The following is a 10,422-nucleotide window of genomic DNA, read 5'->3' on the forward strand; positions in this document are numbered from 1 at the left end:
AGTAAATTTAAGCCAGAGAAAGATATACTGCCTGCAATTTTCTCTTTGCTTGTTTACGAGATGATTTGGTTTACATATTGTTATGTATATCTTTCTAGTATGCCCAATTTTGTGTCACTATGTGGTAATGCAGTTTAATTATTGTTTGCTGCAGGGGCGTACGCAGGATTTTTTCAAGGGGGGTTTTAAAATATTTTGCTCCCGAAAATTTGAAAATCGCGCCAGCCGAAAAGTCGCTCAGTTGGGGGAGGGGGGGGGGGGGGGGGGGGGGTAAGCGAACACTTTTTTTTTTTTGGTCTCGAAAGTTCAAAATTTGACATTTTTCTTCGTTGAGGGGGGGGAAGGTCACCTTATTTAGGTTAGGCGTGGGTATAATTTTTTTTTTTTTTTTTTTTTTTTTAAATAATAAAAAAAAAAAAACCAAAGGGGGGGGGGGTTTTAGGTTTTTTTAGGGGGGTTTACATACATAAAAATACCAAAGGGGGGTTTGAACCCCCAAACCCCCCCCCCCCCCCCCCTGCGTACGCCCCTGGTTTGCTGTGATAAAATTGATACGAAGGTTGTAAACAGAACCTAATGCAAGACCACTTTTAAATGAGCCATCCGGCACATGTATAATTATCTGAATTGATTAAATGATATAAGAAATGAATATATGAAAAACTTAAACAAATAAACATGTAAAATCAAGAATAATAAAATAATTCAGTAAGTATTCCTATTTATCTCCAGTATCAACTGAAGCAACAACCATGGACACCACGATGAACGAATTACAGGTTAGAAACGGGTCACGTGATTGCATAGTGAAAGATAACGTCCTCAAGTAGTATGGCATGGTTGATCAAATAGGCCGTGTTTTTAGGTAGTGAAAACATCAAATGACAATTGATTGACTCAATATTTTTCGAATCACTGACAATGAAAAGCTCTGCATACAATTACGAATAAAAAATTACCCTGCATGCGGCATTCAAATTAGATGAACATTTTGATACTATTTTCGTCATGTTTGGATTTTTGGGGAGGCATTTCAAGAACAGTATATGCCATTGCTTCTATGACACTCTTTCACAAGGGAAACTAATGAAGACAAAAAATCACAAAAGTCACACTTCTCTTTTAAAAAAAAACCTCATTAGAGTACTGCAGGTGAGACTACCGTTTATTTGGAGACGACACGAGGCGGTCAGGTAACGACCAGGAAAGCATCAACAACCTTGAAGACATCAAGTGAAGGAACTGTCGCTGTGACCGCACCGACCAAAACAACGCCCCCAAAGCTTCAAGGTAAACCTCGTATATTATCGTTCCCCACAATAAAATGGATAGACTAGTAAAAGCGAAATTAAAGTGAAGGGAAATGCTACATTTGGCCTAAGCGTTAATCAACTGCTTCTGAATAAATGGCTGAACATCCTGCCCAACCTATAGACCACTTCGAAGATACTTCGGAGGTACTCCCTTACAAAAAAAATCTCTATGGTACACCATACAAACACCATAGCAAATCTACCATAGATTACCATACAAACACCATAGCAAATCTACCATAGATCTACAATTCATTTACCATAGAACTAATTAAAATAATTGGGACAAATTTATTCATTTATTCAAATTAGGCCACACCTACATATTCTTCCATAGAGCCACCATTCATATACCATAGAGCCACCATAGAGTCATCATTCATCTACCATAGAGCCACCATTCATCTACCATAGAACCACCATTCATCTACCATAGAGCCACCATCATCTACCATAGAGCCACCATTCATTTACCATAGAGCCACCATTCATCTACCATAGAGCCATCATTCATCTACCATAGAGCCACCATTCATCTACCATAGAGCCACCATTCATATACCATAGAGCCACCATAGAGTCATCATTCATCTACCATAGAGCCACCATTCATCTACCATAAAACCACCATTCATCTACCATAGAGCCACCATTCATCTACCACAGAGCCACCATTCATCTACCATAGAGCCATCATTCATCTACCATAGAGCCATCATTCATCTACCATAGAGCCACCATTCATCTACCATAGAGCCACCATTCATCTACCATAGAGTAACCATTCATCTACCATAGAGCCATCATTCATCTACCATAGAGCCACCATTCATCTACCATAGAGCCACCATTCATCTACCATAGAGCCACCATTCATCTACCATAGAGTCACCATTCATCTACCATAGAGCCACCATTCATCTACCATAGAGCCACCATTCATCTACCATAGAGTAACCATTCATCTACCATAGAGCCACCATTCATCTACCATAGAGCCACCATTCATCTACCATAGAGCCACCATTCATCTACCATAGAGCCACCATTCATCTACCATAGAGTCACCATTCATCTACCATAGAGCCACCATTCATATACCATAGAGCCACCATTCATCTACCATAGAGCCATCATTCATCTACCATAGAGCCACCATTCATCTACCATAGAGCCACCATTCATATACCATAGAGCCACCATAGAGTCATCATTCATCTACCATAGAGCCACCATTCATCTACCATAAAACCACCATTCATCTACCATAGAGCCACCATTCATCTACCACAGAGCCACCATTCATCTACCATAGAGCCATCATTCATCTACCATAGAGCCACCATTCATCTACCATAGAGCCACCATTCATCTACCATAGAGTAACCATTCATCTACCATAGAGTAACCATTCATCTACCATAGAGCCACCATTCATCTACCATAGAGCCACCATTCATCTACCATAGAGCCACCATTCATCTACCATAGAGCCACCATTCATCTACCATAGAGTCACCATTCATCTACGATAGAGCCACCATTTATCTACCATAGAGCCACCATTCATCTACCATAGAGCCACCATTCATCTACCATAGAGCCACCATTCATCTACCATAGAGCCACCATTCATCTACCATTCACTACCATTCAAAATATGCAACAAAATGTTACGCTTAATTGTAGCATTTTGAAATGGTATATTCAGAATGGTAGTTAGGGTCTTGATCTATGGTTAGCAGAATGGTGGCTGTAGTGCGTTCTATAGTACACAGAATGGTGACTATAATATATGAATTTTTGAGAAATCTAAACTTAAATGTTAACTTACAATACACACATGACGCTTATTAAAACAATGAATTGAATGAAAGTGGCAGGATGTATTTGGTTTATATCAAAAGTGGGGGGGGGGGGGGGGGGGGGGGGGGGGGGGGTAAGCGAACACTTTTTTTTTTTTTGGTCTCGAAAGTTCAAAATTTGACATTTTTCTTCGTTGGGGGGGGGGGGGGAGGTCACCTTATTTAGGTTAGGCGTGGGTATAAATTTTTTTTTTTTTTTTTTTTTTTTTTTTTTAAATAATAAAAAAAAAAAACCAAAGGGGGGGGGGGGGTTTAGGTTTTTGTTAGGGGGGTTTACATACATAAAAATACCAAAGGGGGGTTTGAACCCCCAAACCCCCCCCCCCCCCCCCCCCCCCCCCCCCCCCCCCCCCCCCCCCCCCCCCCCCCCCTGCGTACGCCCTGGTTTGCTGTGATAAAATTGATACGAAGGTTGTAAACAGAACCTAATGCAAGACCACTTTTGAATGAGCCATCCGGCACATGTATAATTATCTGAATTGATTAAATGATATAAGAAATGAATATATGAAAAACTTAAACAAATAAACATGTAAAATCAAGAATAATAAAATAATTCAGTAAGTATTCCTATTTATCTCCAGTATCAACTGAAGCAACAACCATGGACACCACGATGAACGAATTACAGGTTAGAAACGGGTCACGTGATTGCATAGTGAAAGATAATGTCCTCAAGTAGTATGGCATGGTTGATCAAATAGGCCGTGTTTTTAGGTAGTGAAAACATCAAATGACAATTGATTGACTCAATCTTTTTCGAATCACTGACAATGAAAAGCTCTGCATACAATTACGAATAAAAAATTACCCTGCATGCGGCATTCAAATTAGGTGAACATTTTGATACTATTTTCGTCATGTTTGGATTTTTGGGGAGGCATTTCAAGAACAGTATATGCCATTGCTTCTATGACACTCTTTCACAAGGGAAACTAATGAAGACAAAAAATCACAAAAGTCACACTTCTCTTTTAAAAAAAAACCTCATTAGAGTACTGCAGGTGAGACTACCGTTTATTTGGAGACGACACGAGGCGGTCAGGTAACGACCAGGAAAGCATCAACAACCTTGAAGACATCAAGTGAAGGAACTGTCGCTGTGACCGCACCGACCAAAACAACGCCCCCAAAGCTTCAAGGTAAACCTCGTATATTATCGTTCCCCACAATAAAATGGATAGACTAGTAAAAGCCCAATTAAAGTGAAGGGAAATGCTACATTTGGCCTAAGCGTTAATCAACTGCTTCTGAAGAAATGGCTGAACATCCTGCCTAACCTATGGTGGCCCTGAAGGGACATCGCGAATAGACAAAATCGTGAAAAATATGCGATAAAATTCACGATATCGTCAATTTTATCGCATATTTTTCACGAAGAAATTCACGAAATTGACGATATCGTGAACTTTATCGTGAACTTTTCACGATGAAATTGACGATATCGTGAATTTTATCGTGAAGTTCACGATATCGTCAATTTTATCGTGTACTCTATCGTGTACTCTATCGTGTACTCTCCTGACGGGCGCTTCGTAAACAAAACCAGCCCTAGCTGGGGGAGACAGAGAGAAGGAAAAAAGGGAAAGGGAAAGAGAAGATAAAAGGAAAGAAAGAATAATAAGAAGAAGAAAAGAGGGAAACGGGGGGGGGGGCGAAGGGCTCTTGCCTCCTCCTCACTCCCCCCCCCCCCCCGCCAAAAAATAAATAAGGAGAGAGAGAAGGGAAAGGGAAAGGGAAAGAAAATATAAAAGGAAAGAAAGAAGAGGAAGAAGGAAAGAGGGAAACGGGGGAAGGGCGAAAGGCTCTTACCTCCCCCCCCCCCCCCACCAAAAAAATAAATAAGAGAGAGAGAGAGAGAGAAAGAGAGAAGGGAAAGGGAAAGAAAGAAGAGGAATAAGAGGGAAACAGGGGAAGGGCGAAGGGCTCTTGCCTCCTCCCCCCCCCCCCCCGCCAAAAATAAATAAGAGAGAGAAGGGAAAGGGAAAGAAAATATAAAAGGAAAGAAAGAAGAGGAATAAGAAGGAAAGAGGGAAACGGGGGAAGGGCGAAGGGCTCTTGCCTCCTCCCTCCCCACCCCCGCCAAAAAATAAATAAGAGATAGAGAGAGAAGGGAAAGGGAAAGGGAAAGAGAAGATAAAAGGAAAGAAAGAAGAGGAAGAAGAAGAAGAAAAGAGGGAAACGGGGGCGAAGGGCTTTTGCATCCCCCCCCCCCCGCCCAAAAAATAAATAAGAGAGAGAGAGAGAGAAGGGAAAGGGAAAGAGAATAAAAAAGGAAAGGAAGAAGAATAAGAAGAAAAGAGGGGCTCTTGCCTCCTCCCCCCCCCCCCTTCTCCCGCGCCAACAAATAAATAGGAGAGAGAGAGAGAGAGATAGAGAGAAGGGAAAGGGAAAGGGAAAGAAAATATAAAAGGAAAGAAAGAAGAAGAAGACGGAAAGAGGGAAACGGGGGAAGGGCGAAAGGCTCTTACCTCCCCCTCCCCCCTCCCGCCATAAAGGGAAAGAGAAGGGAGAGGGAAAGAAAATATAAAAGGAAAGAAAGAAGAGGGAAAAGAATAAGAAAAGAGGGAAACAGGGGCGAAGGGCTCTTGCCTCCTTCTTTTCTTTCTTTTCCTTTCTTTCCTATTCTCCCTCTTTTTCGTTTTTCTCTTTCTTTCTTCTCTTTCCCTTTCCTTCTCTCTCTCTCTCTTATTTATTTTTTGGCGGGGGGCGGGGGGACGAGGCAAAAGCCCTTTGCCCCCGTTTCCCTCTTTCTTCTTCTTCCTCTTCTTTCTTTCCTTTTATCTTCTCTTTCCCTTTCCCTTTCCCTTCTCTCTCTCTCTCTGATTTATTTTTTGGCGGGGGGAGGGGGGGGCAAGAGTCCTTCGCCCTTCCCCCGTTTTCCTCTTTTCTTCTTCTTCCTCTTCTTTCTTTCCTTTTATCTTCTCTTTCCCTTTCCCTTTCCCTTTTCTCTCTCTCTCTCTGATTTATTTTTTGGCGGGGAGGGGGGGGGGAGTGAGGAGGAGGCAAGAGCCCTTCGCCCCCCCCCCCTCCCCATTTCCTCTTTTTCTTATTATTCTTTCTTTCCTTTTATCTTCTCTTTCCCTTTCCCTTTTTTCCTTCTCTCTGTCTCCCCAGCTAGGGCTGGTTTTGTTTACGAAGCGCCCGTCAGGAGAGTACACGATAGAGTACACGGTAGAGTACACGATAAAATTGACAATATCGTGAACTTTATATCGTGAACTTTTCACGATAAAATTCACGATATCGTCAATTTCATCGTGAAAAGTTCACGATAAAGTTCACGATATCGTCAATTTCGTGAATTTCTTCGTGAAAAATATGCGATAAAATTGACGATATCGTGAATTTTATCGCATATTTTTCACGATTTAGTCTATTCGCGATGTCCCTTCAGGGCCACCATACTAACCTATAGACCACTTCGAAGATACTTCGGAGGTAGCTTGTACAGTAAAACCCACGTATGCAAAGATATTTTACACATGTAAGGAGAAGTCTAACTTTGTGCATTTTAGAATATTCTCTGCCCAAGTGTTTAAGGTTCTTCATGAATACTTTTTGTTTGACCTCATGAAAAGAATACTTCCGCTTGTGTACCATAGATTGCACACTCGGTGATGATTGCCTAACTTTCAAGAACCCGTTTATAGCATTCGTTTCTATTGCTTTTACAGATTTGTGTACATGACTTTTCATCTGCACATGCGTCGATCATATGTCTGTAGTGGCTTATCCTGTAATTTAATACCTACGTACCGACAAATATCTGTATTTATTTTTTTATTTATTTATTTCTGATATTTATACCGGGTGGCAAATATCACCAATGTGGAGGTCTTCCACGAGGCCCTCCCTGTTTGGTAATGATAAAACAAAAAACAGCATCAAAAACAAAATAGATAAACACACCAGCATATAAGCAGGTAAAATACAAATTAATTGGTATCTCCATGAAATAACTGATCATTCAAGAATCACTCTTGATCATTTACAAGAAATATGTAAATGGAATTTTCAAGTTATATAAAAAAAAAATTAAACGTTCATTTAATAATGTGATATATCTTAACGCACGGGATACCAAAATTGTTATATACATATTTACATTCAATTGCTCTTTAACTAATACACTTTGTACACTTTGAACATTTTGTACATATGAAGTATATCTGAACGATATGTTGCGAATTATAAAACTTTATAGCTGAAAGTCAAATTATCATCTCTTTTTGAAGTTAACCATATTTTATTCAAATCTGAAGCTATTAAGATTAAGATGATATCTGTTATGATGGCTACTGCTGCATCGCAGTTGAGTCATATACATTATCGATCTTCTGTATATGAACCTACAGGTCTGTTACGTGTTTTAGCGGATCTGGACGAGGCAGAAACCGTAACTGTTGGAATTTCGATGCCCTTGATTTTGTACTTCGCATTTCTCATGCTGGCTCTCCTTCTGCGCTTCATCGTCCTTTGGATTAGAGGACTAAACAAGAAAGAGGTTAGCGAAATAGCTAACGATCGATTTGACAACTTAATTAATTGAATCTTGGCATAGACAGCTAAACAGTATTGTTTTTCCTGATTCATGTCGATTTTGCCTCTGCCTAAGTTTTGAAGGAAAAGAATTAAAAGTTAATCAAAACTTTGGTTGAATGGGTTATATATGAATAGAAAGAACTCGCACATACATCTTATTAATCAACTCCTGAACATCGTTCATTCCAACAAATGCTATGGTCACAAAGGTTCGTACGAACGATAATTTCGTACGAATCTCCCTGTTTTTCCATTGTCTTCCCGAATTTCTTTGGTCTGAAAATCGTTCGTACGGCGTTCGTAGCCGTCCGTAATGGCATTTGTGACAAACGCTTTAGGTAAAGGCGATTAAACATGATTGCAACTACTTTTGAAATATTAACTTTAGGGAAGTTCAATAGCTCCCTCTATCATCGTTTGAAACATGCGATCATTACAATAACGTTTTATGTAAGCCGAAAGTCATGATTCCTATGGTATAAACAATTATGGGGGGTTGAAATTGCTCTTGAGTTTAGGTTTCTAATGTAGTTACGATCATGTTAGTTTTACATTTATTATGGGTTGTTAGTGCTCAGTCATCCATAATCACTTTTTGATGAGCAGCCTATTAAATTATCAAAGAATATATTATCAAATGTAATACTGCTATTATATATTTTAGCGATTTCACTACACTTTTGAGAGATAGAGATTGAATATTAGTATACGTTTTTTTGTTTTTTACACTGTCTGGACTAAAAATCTATCTCTCTCTCTCTCTCTTCATCCATCCCCTATCTCCCTAATTAAGGTGAAACCAGACCAAGCACGCCCTCAGCGAATGTATGAGCTAGTAAGAATCTGATGACTGTAGAACCACACCAACGACGAAAAAAAGCCGTAAAATGTGTAATTTGCATTCGTTGCCAATTTTACATGAGTGAAAGGCATGTCAATTGAGACATCACTCTCCTTGTATATAACGAGTATATTGTCTTCTCTCTCTGTCCCTTTCTCACCTTCTCTTTTCCGCTTTAAATCCTTTTCTCGCCCCTGTCAGTCATGATCTTTACCGTCAATACCGTCAATGTGATACTGCACTGATATTTTGTCGCACATTATATTCCTGTATTCTAAATTATGTCGTGTTTTTTCTTTAAGTGAAAACTGTGATTTTGGTTAGGATCTAGCCCGTAATGCTCTGCAGTGGTAATGTCATCATGACATAGTTTCTAACTTTTAGTGTATAATTCCATATGCAATAGGTACATAATTCATCTCTCACATATATATATATATATATACACACACACACACTTACAACAGACACTCACCCACACACTCACGTGTCACGCTAAACCCTTTTAATTTTTAATGCGACGAAATAGCTGTCATTTTTGTCTCTAATTTTATTAGTAAAATTTTTATTGAAGTAGATATTATCATTCTCTCAACATTTCTAAAAACAAAAATATAACAATAATTCAGTTCCAAATACTTGATTTCCAATTCTTATCAAGCCGATTCTCAGTATAAACGACATTTTCTTTCAAATGTCTTAAAACTGACAAATGCAAGCAATTTACGTATTTGAATACGGACTGGAAAAAAAATCAAAATATACAATTTTACAGAAACTCTGAAACTCAGTAATACACGAAATGAATACTAAAATTGACCTGGAAGGATTGAAAACTGCATACGAGTAGAGAAATAAAACAGTTTACGCAAAATAAAAAATAAAACCAGACGGTAGACACTGGAAAATGTACATGTAAAAATCATAATTAAAGCAGAAATTAACAGAGTCGTCTCTCGCAAAGAGGCAAATATTATCAATAATAATAATGATAATAATAATAATATTTAGCTTTTATATAGCGCTTAATACAAATTTTCTAAAGCGCTTTACAAATATACTATTAAGCTTATAGTAATTTTATATATCTTTAAAGTTCCAATATTATTAAATTGTTTAAATTCATTCATCTCTGAGCGATCGTTTGATTGGAACGATAGGTGCTGGTTGTGGGTCGCTCACCCCTTACGAAATATAACATATTTCAAGATTAGTATCAAGAAATGTAATATGCACAAAGGGGTATATTTTTGTTTCTAACCTGAGACCAAATGGACTACTACCTTACCATGTATTAATAGTGCGGTGCTTCCATACCGTGTAATTACGAAGAGTTCAACATTTGTGTGAACTTACAAGAGAGATGAAAGTAAAGTACGAATTTCAGAAAAATATAATGCACAAACTGATTCTACTAAATCATTTAAAAGCAAACAGGATTCTTATGGTACATATTACCTTACGCATTGCAACTACTATTACATGCCATTACCATGCACACTATATAGGAGTGATGTATCTTACTATAAATGAATTTCAGATATTCCTACTTTCAAAGCAATAATTCGATCGTATATAAACGATTTACTATGATAGTTAGAAATAAATACAAATATCTGGTGATTAAGGTACTATGTCCCATTTGCAGGCGAAAAAATGGAAGACAACACTAATTTAGAATTTCCATTAACCCTATTTAGCCCGTGGGGGGGGGGGCTTTAGAAGCCCCCCCCCCCCCCTCGACATTTTCAGCGATAATTTTTTAACGCAAGAAAATCTTGCACTGAAATTTCTTGCGCATCTTTTGAAAGAAATTTTTCGAAAATCGGACCTACCATTACAAAGTCACGTGTCTTTT

The sequence above is a fragment of the Strongylocentrotus purpuratus genome, unplaced genomic scaffold, assembly GCF_000002235.5.
Source record: "Strongylocentrotus purpuratus isolate Spur 01 unplaced genomic scaffold, Spur_5.0 spur5_scaffold_2, whole genome shotgun sequence".
In the NCBI taxonomy this organism is placed as follows: Eukaryota; Metazoa; Echinodermata; class Echinoidea; order Camarodonta; family Strongylocentrotidae; genus Strongylocentrotus; species Strongylocentrotus purpuratus.